Source organism: Coturnix japonica, chromosome 24 (genome assembly GCF_054131305.1).
Source record: "Coturnix japonica strain WE chromosome 24, WE-NBRP24, whole genome shotgun sequence".
In the NCBI taxonomy this organism is placed as follows: domain Eukaryota; kingdom Metazoa; phylum Chordata; class Aves; order Galliformes; family Phasianidae; genus Coturnix; species Coturnix japonica.
The window spans coordinates 4672706-4685479 of NC_140686.1; the positions used below are offsets into that span (position 1 = coordinate 4672706).

Here is a 12774-nt window from a genome sequence, read left to right on the forward strand (position 1 = left end):
AGTACGTGGAAGGGGATTGTAAGTAAGACAAAGCCGTTCCTGATTTGGCCTGGATTTGATTCTAAACATTTTTCAGAATTCCCAAACATCTGTAAATAGAAGGAATTAATTTTTTCTTCTATGTAAAATCTCAAAACAGTATTAGCTATACATGAGTAAAAGCTGTACTTTTTGGGAAGCTAAAGACTACATGTAAATCTTTCTCCTTTAGAATAAGCTGCTTCAATACTGATGTTACAGCCAAAGTTTTGAACTACTTGTTAGTGGTTGCTGATATTCAAATCTTTTTTTGTACACTATCCTTATCCTTTAATTTATTAAAAGAAATGAAAAGGTTCATCCGCACATGGTAAGCAGTTGTTATAGTCTTAGGGAAGGCTTCTTAAAAGTTTTTGATTTGTCTTAGATAAGTGATGTGATGTTTTATCGGTATTACTTGCAGTCATTATGAATCTGTACTATATAGGTGATGATCAACTTATTAAAAACAGTGTATTTTTGTTAGTAAAAGTTCATGGTTTACTCTTCATGTTTACCTATGTCGACATGGAAATACATGATGAATTTTGTACATCACTTAAGGGCTTATTTGTCAGTCTTGTGCAGCTCATGTATAAGGTGTCTTCCACCACTAATGGAATGAAATTAGAGTGATGTTAAAAGTTTAAAATTGCAGAAAAACTTCTATATTTGAAATGGTGTGACATTTCTACAGTTTTAAGTTGTTTCTCCTGGTTCATGATGTGGCATATTTACTTTTTTGTCAGTGCTTGAATTCCTCAAATACTCTCTTTTAAATCCCAGATTTTCTGTGAAACAAGAAGAGGAAAAGAGACATAGAGCTGAAATGCGATATGAAAAAACAAGAAAGCAACTAAAGAGGGAAAAGGATCAATATTCTAGAGAGACAGAGGAAAAACAACAACTTGAGTTTCGTGTAAGGAATTTAGAAACAGAGTTAATAACGCTGAAACAGCTCAAGAAACAGGTATATTAAATATATATCTTCTGTTTTTCTGTTTCTTTCAAACTGATATTTTATGCTAGTATGTTCAACTTGTTGGTGAAAGAGACATTAGGTAATTATCTTGGTGCATTTTGAGGACCATTGTCATGAAAGCAGCGTAAACAAACAAGTTCATGATACCTTTTCACATTTTTCAGAATTATAGTTTGGTTTGTGCTTCAGGCAAAGCTTCTCTTTGAGTTATTTTTCCTAATTACTACAGAACTCTGTGCGCGTGTGTGTATATGTATGTCTATATCTATATATCTATATATATATTATATGTGTATATATATATATATATAATGTTTTTATTATTATTGGTTTTTTTCTTCAGAAGGAAATTACAGTTACTGTTTGTAGTATTCTTTCAATTATACTTACATGAATTTAAATTTAGGCCTAAATGTTACTGTTTACGTGATAATCTGTAAATTGCCTCAGTTGCTTACAATCAAGACTGAATCCAGAAAAACTCTCACCTTTATTTTTATTACAAGTTTAGTGGCTTATTTAATGCAATTGAGATGATGATGTTCTCACTGTACACAACCTGCATGAATTCTTCAGTTCTTACATACAGTTTTGAGGGTCTTTTCACTGGCCTTTACCTACTTTTCAGCATTCCTGTCATGGTTCTACGCATTTTGAAATATACCTCGGAAATTCGGTCTGTTGTGTTGTATTTTTCCCCATAAATAGTAAGCCTCAAATTTTCAGAACTTGTATTTGCAAACATATTAAGAACATGTGAAAGTGGTCATTAAGGATCCTCAGTGGCCACGTTGCTCTGGCAGAAGCAGTAAGTAGTTAGCATCACCTCTTTCAGTCTGCCTGGATTTAACAGGGACATCATTGGCATTAGTTCACCTCCTGGTCTGCTGTTCAGCTGGTCAGTCCTCTTCTGTGTCTCACTTCATTAATAGCCTTTGGAAATCTCATACAACTCAATTTATCCAGCAGTATTGCTAGATTTTGGTAAACTGAAAATGGATTGGCACATTTTCTGAAGCATTTCTAAATATTAGTAGAAGAGATGTAGACTTAAGACCTTGCAGTGGGGTAAAGTAAGTGTAGTTATTGTGCTTTTGGAAATCTTAGTCATTTGTTTTGTGCAATTCTTAGTGTTAGTGCTCATATTGATGAATAGATGTTTTTAAATCTTTGACTGTAAGCATATGAGTGTCCATCTCTGGTTTTAGTATGTATATATAGTTTGTTAGAAAGATAACTTGGGTTTCTACTTAAACTCTGTATGTTTCCAAGAATAGTAGTTCTAGTTTGTTTGTTTTTTTCTTGTGTTATAGAGGGAGATTCATTAAGTATAAAACTTCTATGATGCTGATTTGTGCAAAGGACTCACACTATCCTTATAACTTTCAATTCAGATAAATCTAAAGATGTTTGTTTGCAAACATGGAAAATTGATATGCAGGTCATTCTATGATTTTATGATAAATGACTCTTAATAGAATTAATAGAATGTAAGAATAAAAAGAATGAAATAGGAAGGTATTGCTAATTCTGATTTTGTTCAAGATTCACAAGTTCAACTATATTACTGTAGGTTGAAGAAGAGCGTGATGAAACACAGAGACAGCTCTCTAATGAAAGGAGTGCTAGAGCTCTGCAAGAAGGAATTTTGAGCAACCACCTGTGGAGACAGAAGGAGCTGGAAGAAGAGACAAGAAAAACTATTGGGAAAAATTCAGAGGTAAGCAGTTCCATTCCTAATTAATTTGGTTATACTTCACTGTGCTCATTCTAAAACCTTAAGAAAAATAACCTTTTGTGCCTTTTCGTGGATTATCTACAGTTTATCAATATAACCAAATTTTGTTACTGTTGTCTAAAAACTCTGAATAGCATCATCAATCCCACATAGACCTGAATTGCATGTGGAAGTAGGAAGCCACTGGAAAATAAGACATTGTGTTCCCAGTCTCTTAAACTGCCTGCTGTTCTTCACTGTATAGTTGTTACAATCATTTCTAAGGTTTCTACCCGTGAAATGTCCAGATATCTGGAGATTAACTAGGAAAGAAGCTGGCTGAGGCTGTTTGTGATCCTATTACTTGGCTTTTGAATTTGTTATTATACTGTCATCACTTTCTTGTTTCCATGTCCTTCATCTTTTTGCTTAATAAATTATTTTTATCACAGCCCATGAGTTCTGTTTTGTTTCCTGTTCTCTCCCTCATCCCACTTAGTGATGAGAGTGTGGTGCCTAGCTGCCTGATGGGTTAAACCTGAATTTATTTCCCAACTAACTATTCATTATTGTCCTTTATCACACAGAAATCTGACACTAATGACAGAGAAAAGGATCTGCTACACAGAAATCAGTTACTGCAAGAAGAGATTGCTATGCTAAGACTAGAACTCGATCAAGTAAAACTTAAGCACCAGGAGGATGAAGGAAAATACTTAGAGGAAAATGAGTCTTTGAAAGAAAAGAATGATTCTCTTCAGAAGGAACTTAAACTGAGTGAGGAAACCTTAACTCAGACAGTATTTCAGTACAATGGACAGCTGAATTTACTCAAGACGGAATCTGCAATGCTAACTTCCAAGCTTGAACAGAAAAAAGAAAGCAAAGACAGACTGGAAACAGAGATTGAATCATTCTGTTCCCGCTTGAATGCAGTGGTTCAAGATCTCGAACGTCATCAGTCATTGAAAAGTGATGCCGAACGAACATTTCAGAGAGAACGTGATGAATGGCTTCGTTTACAAGACAAGCTCCATCGTGAGCTCTCTGAGGTGCGAGAGAGCAACAAGAGCTTGTCTCAGCAGCTGAGTAAAACGGAAAGCAAAGTTAATAGTCTAGAAAACGAGCTTCACCAGTTGGAACAAACACTTCGAGAAAAAACACTGCTTTTAGAAATGACACAAAAAGACTTAAATCAAGCCCAGTGTCAAGCAAAAGAAAATGAGCATGCGTGGCAACTTGAGAAAGATCAAGTCAGTAAATTTATGATAAAACATGAATCTATGCAGGAACAATTGGCCCAGCTCCAAAGTGAAAACCTTTTACTCCGTCAGCAGCTGGAAGATTTGCAGAACAAGGAGATCATCAAAGAAAAGGTTGTGAATGATGTCCAGGACAGATTTCATGATATGTTCAACAAACTCAGAGCTGACAGTGAAAAGCAGGTTTACCTCATGGAAGAGAGAAACAAGGAATTAAATACCAAGTGTACTGATTTAAAGGAACAAGTCTTTAAATATGAGACTGACAAAGTAGAAAGAGAGGTAAGCTATACAATTAGAATAAATTAAAATGTTTCAACTCATAAAATGATTTTGTATTTCTAAAATGCATCAGGTGTAAGTTTTACACATAGGACCAAATTTTGTTGTTTTGTTGTGGTTCATTGTTTTTTCTCTTAGAATTAAGGAGGACCGGTAAATGACTGAACTGTATAATATAGTCAGTTTAAAGGAGTAAAGTCAAGTTTCATGTTTTTTTTCATGTTTATCTGTTTCCTTAGGGTTTGGTCAGACAGCTGCAGCAGGAGCTTGCTGATGCTCTTAAAAAGCAGTCTATGTCAGAAGCTTCCCTTGTAGTTACTACATGCTACCGCAGTGACCTTGAGGAAGACAAATTGCACTTGCAGAAGGAACTGGACAGGATTAAAGCTAAGGTACAGAGAGGCTGTAACTTACACATAAAATCTGAGGGTGATTTTTCCCTGTTTCTGGTGAAGAAGAGAAAAATAATGTTCTGAGAGCAAGTACCAGAGAGAGCTAAGGAGGTTAGCAGTGATACCCTGTCATAATTCATGAAGCTGGTGAAATCTTTGCCAGCTGGCCTCCTCCTCTGTAGTGAAAGATAAGTGTTACTAGAATCATCAAAAAGCCAACTAGTTTCTTTTGCAAGTAGGAGCCATTCTTCAGCCCCACAGCTAAAGTTGTTCTTGTGGCTCCAGGGTGTTGTAGCAGTGTTCTTTCTTTTCCCAACTTACTTCCCTCTCCTGGTGTCAAACACAATTAAGAATTTATTTGTGGATGGGATGTGTACAAACTACCAACTATCTGAAGCAACATTACACAGGTGCTCTGAATTTACAAATTGTTTTTCTGTGTCTTATAAGGTTGGTTGTAAACACTATAAGGTGGTCTTTATCCCCTTAGTCTTCTCAACTTGCCCCTTGTCATCTGTGATCACAGTCATGCCTGTGCCAAATCAGAGCAGAGAGTTCAAAGTATAAGCAAATGTCCTCCTATCCTAGAAATAAATTCAGGGGTATAGATTTAAAGACAAGTATATGAACTGCATTGTTCTGTGCACTTGGTGTCCATGACTGGGTGGTCTTCGACACGAAGTCATTATGTCTTTAACTGGAGAAGATCTGTATTTGATAAGCTGCTTTGCAAAATGACCTGGTGTCTCAGCAGGTTATCGCTTTTGGTTTGGCCAAGTTTGGTGTCTGATTTCTGAGAAAAAGTAGAAATACTGGACAGCTGAATTTGAGTTTTTCTTTTTTGCTCTCTGTGAGAGTTGTGGGTTTTTTCTGAAACATCTACCGTAATAACGTACTAATGAGCTGTGAAATCACTTTAGGAAAAGGATGAGGTTTTTTGGTTAATATTTTCGATAGAATAGCAAACAAGTAATTTCAGGATGTCACAAGTCACTGAGAAGGTAGGATTGGCAGTGTCAATGCTCATAATGGTGTTATAGAAAATCCTTTGTACAGATGGGAGAGGCCAGTGTCACAGATGATGAAATATCATCTGTTATTGTTCATTTGCTAAGAGAAATGAAGGCTTGAATGAATTGGAAACGATTCCAGTACTTTGGATAGGGGGTGTATGTAGATGCATGCAATATCCAAATTCTTCAGTGCTCACTGAGCTCTCTATACTGAACCTAACCGGGCTGCTGAGGATTCTCATTGCTACTTTACAGTTACATGACTCTGAAAAACAGCGTATTCAATATGAGCGTTGCATTCAAGATTTGAAGACTGACCTAGATAATAAGGAAAGACAAATATCAGCTTCTAACCAAAAAATGAAAGACCTTCTGTTAGCAGCTTCCAGAAGCAGTTCTACAATAAAGCAGCTGGAAGAACATGTCCAACGGTAAGAAAATAACAGAGTGAAGCAAGGTTTTGCTTTCTGGGATTCTCTGAAAACATCAGAATTGCCTTGTTGCATCATCAGGGTAAAACAGGATTTTAAAAGAAGCTCTTGCTTTAAATAGCATTCTTTCACACCATTCTTTTGCAGTGTGCGCTATTATGGATTTGTCTAATAAGATCTGTGCTTCTCTTTAAGGCTTGAAATGGAAAATGCCAGAGTGCAAGCTGCTGCGCAACACCAGGACAAGAGAACTGAAGCCTCAGTAAGCCAGTCATAAACTTCCCTTTTATTTATTTATTTTTTATTTTTTTATGTGAGCTTCTGAGCCTATTTAGATATTTTTCGTGGGGAAGTTATGTGGTTTTCCTGGGGATCATAGGGGAGCTGAGTCATCTGAGCTGTGGTGTGACTGTAGGGTACTCTGAAAATCCTGATGGTCTATTCTCCAGTTTTGAGAGTTTTCCCATAAGGTAAAGGTTGTAAATCTCCACCTTTCACTGCTGCCATTTCTGTCTTTGCAGTAGTATGAAAATGTTTGTGTTAATCAGCATGATTCTTTTGATGGATAGGACGGACAGTGTCAGCAGGAGGGAGATGTGTGGTTGAGATCTGGGAGGGGAAACCTGGATGTGAGAAATCTATTTTATCTTCAGAGCTTTGTCATAGTTTCCACCTGAGCTCATTAGGTTCTTTTTCCATTTGTGAATATGTGTTGGTACTTTACTGCCCCGCAGGGGGCTGAGGTAAGGAAAGAACAACTAGGTGAAGTAATGCTGTGCAGTCAGTGGCAGGCAGCTGGGAAGCAGCTGGTGCGCATGCATGGCTTAGCATCTTGTGTAACCTTGGAATATTCTTTAATTAGTTTGCTGTTGGAAAATTAAGCTGCTATAGGGAGAATAAGAAGGATCTAGTGGAAGGGAAAAGCTGTTGATTATCTGCACCAGAAAAGTCTGAGTTCTTTTCCAGGTTCCTTTCCTGTCATCTTCTTTTGGTGATATACCAATTAGAAGGTTTTTAGCATTTTTAACACTTCTGTATTTTACCCATACATTGTCACATAGGGAGAACCGACATTTAACATATCCTGTAAAGACACATGAGGAAGTTTTATGAGTTTGTCATATAAGCCTTTAAGCTCAGGTTTTTATGTCCTTCTGTACGTCAGGGATGTCTCTCTTTTTCTTAAAATGTGCTATTCAAAGCATGTAGGCAACTTTCATTCTTTACAAAGGGAACTGAATAAGCAAACTTGTTTACACACAAATGCATCTGTGATGCAAATCTTTGCTCCTTTGTGTAAAAGGATAAGTAACATTGCTGTTCTGAAAACATTTTCTTGCTCTGAGGAGATCTGCAGTTATTTCACAGTCAGTAAGTGTAGGGAATTTTAAGAAAACTGTGAGTTAATGTTGTATGTGTGTCTTCTTATCTCCAAATGATGTAACCTCATTTTATCGCATAGAGAGCATTCACTTTTTCCACTAGCATTAAGTGCTATTCTTGACAGTGCTTCTCGAGCCATCTTTTATAAACTCAGTGTAACATTCACTATAGATCCTTAGTGGTGAGAGCTTAGCCCTGCCTCCATTTGAGTTACTAGTTTATAATGCAGTTTATGTGCAGTGTTGTCTCTCTGGTTATCTTGGCATTCCCTTTGTCATTGTTGTTTCCATAGATACAAAATCAGAATATGTTGGCTATGACATCCAGAGGCTCATGCATGATGTGCGAGGAAGATCGAAAGTCGAGAGCCCACCTTGAAGACCATATTGCTAAACTGAGTAGGGAAAATGCTGAGATTTTAGAAGTGAGCCCAGAAAACAGTCCCTAACACCTAGCCAATACCCAGAGCAATGCTGACATTTTCTTGAGTTCTTACATACTCTGATTTTATATCCCTGCTACTCAGGCCCTGAGTACTATTGTGATTTGGGTGTCATGAAGGAATTGAATAAAAGCCAAGAGAATATCTCGGAGTTGTGCTATCAGAAAGACGGTGTGGTTTGATACCAGTTGAGCACATGGAGCAAGGCAGCAGTTCCTGTGTTCTTTATTTTATTTCCTTCTGGTTATTGTCTGACCCCTTGATTTCCAAGCAGGATTAAAACACCCCTTATTTTCAGTGCAGTGTACGGAGGAACTGCTGCATGTTTTCAGAATAACAGGAGCTTAAAAACCTTGCAGAATAAATAAGGTGCAAATGCAAACTACAGAACTAGTTGCCAGTTCTCCTGTAGTTTGTCTGAAAAAACACCATGAGGAACAGCAACTAAATTAGTAAACACCCACAAATAAGATATGGAAGTAATGACTGAGAAGACACTGGTGAATTCCAGAAAAGCAGACTCTTCCACAAGAGCCTGCTGGTCATTGGAATGAATGCTGTAGAGTGTGCAGTGTTTTCCAGGGCTGTGGCTACCTGTGCAAGCTGACCTATTAGCAGAGGAACTGCGGAAGCTGTTCTCTAGCATCTTTTTTCCAGCTTTTTGGGACGAAGCCCAATAAGGGGGCAGAGGAGCATTTGCTTCAGCAGGGGCGTTAATTGGTATCCCTAGGTCTTGGCCCGCTTGTGTGAAGCCTGAAGTGATTTAAATGTTTACAAGAATCCTGTGCCTCAGTGTTCTGCTGAATGTGGCAAAGGGATGGATATGTGCTATCTGCAGTTGCTATGTGTACTGTCCTGTGCTGAGTGTATCATGTATTTTTGTTTGTTTGTTTTTTGAAAGTGTGAGAATGAAAGAAAGAATGTGAAGAAGCCGATAGAATTGAAACGACCACTTGAAGCATGTCTTGACCAGGAAAGGGAAAGAAATACTGAACTGCAGAAGGAATGTGACAGGTATGGTTCACTAGTACTTGAAAGAGAGCTCATGTAGGTTAGAAGTCAGGCTTTAAGGAACTTGCATGTAAAAGTAGGTGTGTTTAACTCTGAACAAATTCAGATCTCACATCAGTTCTTGCAAGACAGTTCTGGTACATGAGCCTATGGTTTTCTGTAGCTGCCATAAGAAGAGCAAATGTAGGCTGCCTTGCACTTCTGGGAGGGAAGTCTTTTTTTCCTCTGTTGAGGTGAAATGTGGACCCTCCAGGTGATCTATTGCATTGAAATGCTGGTTTTTCTTATTAACTTTTGGCCTGTTGAGCATGTTAAAAATGAAGCAAGCCGTAGCTATGCTTTTCTTGTACAAGCGTGACAAATAGATACCTAGTTCCTTTGCTTATTTTCTTGACTGATTTGTTGTGCAGGTTCAAGAGCCTTTTGAAGAAAGCTGTGAAAAAACTAAAGATGCATGAAGCCAAAGAAAGAGACTTCCAGTTCAATTTCCAGGGAGAAATGAAGAACAGGTATTCTGAAATGGTGAATGAAGTTGAAAAATCAAGAACAAAGGCAAGTTCTTGTTGTTTCTTTTTGGGTTTTTTGGTGTTTTTTTTTTGTTGTTGTTGTTTGTTTGTTTGTTTGTTGTTGTTGTTTGTTTGTTTGTTTTTGTTGTTGTTGTTGTTGTTTTGTTTGGGTCATGTTAATTTCTAGAGACTTGTAATATTCTTTTCAGTAGGTATGGAAAAGTTATATTTCTGGGAGAGAAAATTGGCTTCACAGTTGACCTTGGAAACTACTGAAACATCTCATATTTTGTACATATTCTTGCAACCAGACACTGGATTTGACCTAGAGAGAAAATACCTTCCTTTACCACTGCTGTGGAAGCTGCTTTTTGAAGCACTGTTTACAAAGCTTTCAAGAGCAATGGCAGGAGGAGTACTTGTTTCCTGTGCCCAGTTAACTCTGTACTGGAACATTCCCCCTGAAGCATGATAGGCATTCTTTCTGCTGTCTGGGTAGAGTGGTTTGATTTCCATCGAGCAGTAGAGCAGTGCACAAAAGAATGGCCCTAGTGCCTTTCAGCACACTCCCGTAAGTGAAATTCTGCTAGTTTGCTACTTGTTGATCTTTTACTTGCTGCAGAACTGAGGAAGGTTGTAAGTCAAGGAACCCTATTGGCAAGAACTTAAAAGTTGTTCTTCCCTTAAAAGATGATCTTGTCTTTCCTTTGACTCGGGTACTGAGTCAGCAGATGACAGTTACAGACTTGATGGTCTTCCCCTTCATAAATTTTCAGAGAATAATTTTACACCCCTCTAAGTTCATTTTATTACTGTCTGTAGGTTACTGAACTTTCTCATCAGCTGGATTTAGAGTGTAAAAAATGCGTCCAACTACAAGGACAAAACCATTATTTGCAAGAACTGCTGGCTCTAAACATGAAAAAACATGAAAAACTAGAGAAGACCAGATGCCAGCTGAAAGAAGAGGTGGCAAACCTGAGACAACATCTGGAGGCTGTCCACAATGTGCACATGATGACTTACAACCAAATCGAACGATACAAGAAAGAAGTGGAAGAGCGAGCTGCACAAGAAATAAATCAAAAACTTCAAGAAGTCAATTTGTTTTTGCAGGTAAGTGAATTTGTTGTGTATGTCTATAGTTTTTATTATGTAACTTCTTTTTGCCATTTCTTGTTCGTACTTTGGTTTTTTGTGTTAGTGCCATACTTCTATATTTCCTGAAGGGAAGTGGAAGAATGGAAAATTGTTTGGCGAAAGTGCTTTTGTGTGTGTAATTTGCCTGCAGGTCCCCAAGCTAATAGCCGTCCCTTGACAGACTTCTGTTTTGCAGTTCTTAGAAGAAGCTATGGCCATCTGGTCATCTTGTTATTGCTGTTCATCACATGAATGCTATAACTTAGAGATGGCTTGGCCATACGCACAGGTTATGTTTTATCATTGTACAGGATAAAATGCTCAGGGAAGAAGTCACTGAAGTTACCGTGGGGCAGAAAGAGTGGGGATGGGATTCTCATAATTTCTTTGTAGAATCCTTTTTGTGTGCCCTGTCCTTCAGCCATAGCATTCTTTTAGTAGCTGCTCCCATAAGTAATATTGCTAAGAGCAGATCTGTCTGGATGAAAACAGTTATTTAACGTGTTGGTTCCAGGGTTTTGCCTTGATTGCTGATAGTAGTGAAAAGGTCCAGTTGACTCAGTTGAGTAAAACTGGGCCCTTTAAATTGGTTATGGGCAACCGTATAGGGAGATGCAGTTCACTTTTTCTTTGCAATGGTTGAAATTGTATTATCTGCTTCAGGTCCAGGCAGCCTCACAAGACAAGATAGAACAAATCAGAGAAAATCATCATGCCTCGCTGAGAGACCAGCTGAAGTGCAGAATAAAAGAGGTTGAATGTGAGTTGGACAAAATAAAAAATACCAAAGACAATATTTTTCAAAACGAATCTATGCTTGCGGAACTGGGAAAATACAAAGAGCTGCATCGTGAAGAAATGAAAATGAGAATAAGGCTAGCAAATAAGCTGGAAAGGTAAGTGCGTGCTTTTTTGGAGTGGTAACAAGACGTGAAGTAGCAGTAGCTTGCATGAAAAACCTTGTACTGTTTCCTCCTAAAATCCTTTTTCTGTGTCTTGTCAGCACTATGGATGTAAGCGTAACCCTCTAAAACCTTTCTCCTTTATTTTTGGAACCACCATCATTTCACTTCAGTGTTCTAGCAGTCACACCACTAGTTATGGCATCACTGGCCCATGTTTGAAGTTGATAGCATTTTAACACATGGCCTTTGGGCCTCTCTCATTTTGGACTTCTAATGCCTTCTCTTTTCAAAAGCTGAATAGTAGTCAAAGACCTGGAAGAAGTGACTCTGCAAAAATATTATCAAAGATAATTCTTTGTGTGTTTTTAAATATTTCAGAACAACCAAGAGACTTGCAGAAGCCAATTGTAAGCTCTTTGAGGAACGCCAAAGAAACAAATCTTTAATTGCGAGCAGCACTGTCAGTGGAGGTCCTCCTGCAAGTCCAGGAAAATATTCAGCTGAACTGGGAAATCTCAGAAACAATTCCGCACTAAACAGAAGCTCCAGCCAAGGGGAATGCTTCCTAGATGCTGCTGGGATTGCATTATTGGCAAGAAAAAAAGTTGAAGTGTACATGGATAAGGTAAGCATTGTGAAATACTCTTCAGTGATGAAGACTTTAGGTCATTAAGATTGTACAGAATTCCTAGAGTGCTCAGACAGCGAAAATACTGACATCTAAATGACGAACTATCTAACTGTATATACACATAACTATGTACTTATGTAAGGTTTTTGTGTGTTTTGTTTTTTTTTTTCTTTTTTTTCAACTAGAGAAAATTTAATAAGCAGCTGCTGTGGCATTGGAAGTTCCCAGCTAAGCTATTTATTAAACTTTACTGTATAGAATGTGCATAAGTGTATGACATACTTGAAATGGATAACTTTGACATCTTTGCTCAGCCCATCAGACATCTCTGGTCAAGCCACGTTGTTTTTTTCCTTACTGATCTTCATTTTTAGTTTCTTTTAGTACATTAATACTAACAAAGACATCCTTTAAAACTAGGATGATGTGAGTATGATTGCTTTGCTTCTTCCTATACAGTCTGCTGTGGGATGCATGCTGTGCCTAGTAAACATTTCTTTTTGTGCTTCCTGCTATGTATTATTACCTGAGAAAACAACAACCTACTCTTCAAGTCTTGACAGCTTTATAATATTTTGCAGCAATTTATACATGATTGCAACTTCTGCAATAGCTTTGAAGTACTTTGCCAGTTGTGCTGCTTAGTACTTGGCCTGTTC

At 37.8% G+C, this 12774-nt stretch overlaps 1 pseudogene across 1 annotated transcript in view; it reads left to right on the top strand.

Moving 5' to 3' along the window:
* Window positions 1–12774, top strand: part of LOC146757111 (uncharacterized) — a 49006-nt pseudogene that overhangs the window by 32413 nt on the left and 3819 nt on the right. The window contains exons 21-31 of the transcript XR_014936948.1: window positions 805–988; window positions 2574–2720; window positions 3305–4261; window positions 4501–4653; window positions 5922–6097; window positions 6293–6359; window positions 8824–8936; window positions 9344–9485; window positions 10262–10555; window positions 11243–11475; window positions 11863–12109. The product of XR_014936948.1 is annotated as an uncharacterized LOC146757111 (transcript). The remainder of the gene's footprint in view (window positions 1–804; window positions 989–2573; window positions 2721–3304; window positions 4262–4500; window positions 4654–5921; window positions 6098–6292; window positions 6360–8823; window positions 8937–9343; window positions 9486–10261; window positions 10556–11242; window positions 11476–11862; window positions 12110–12774) is intronic.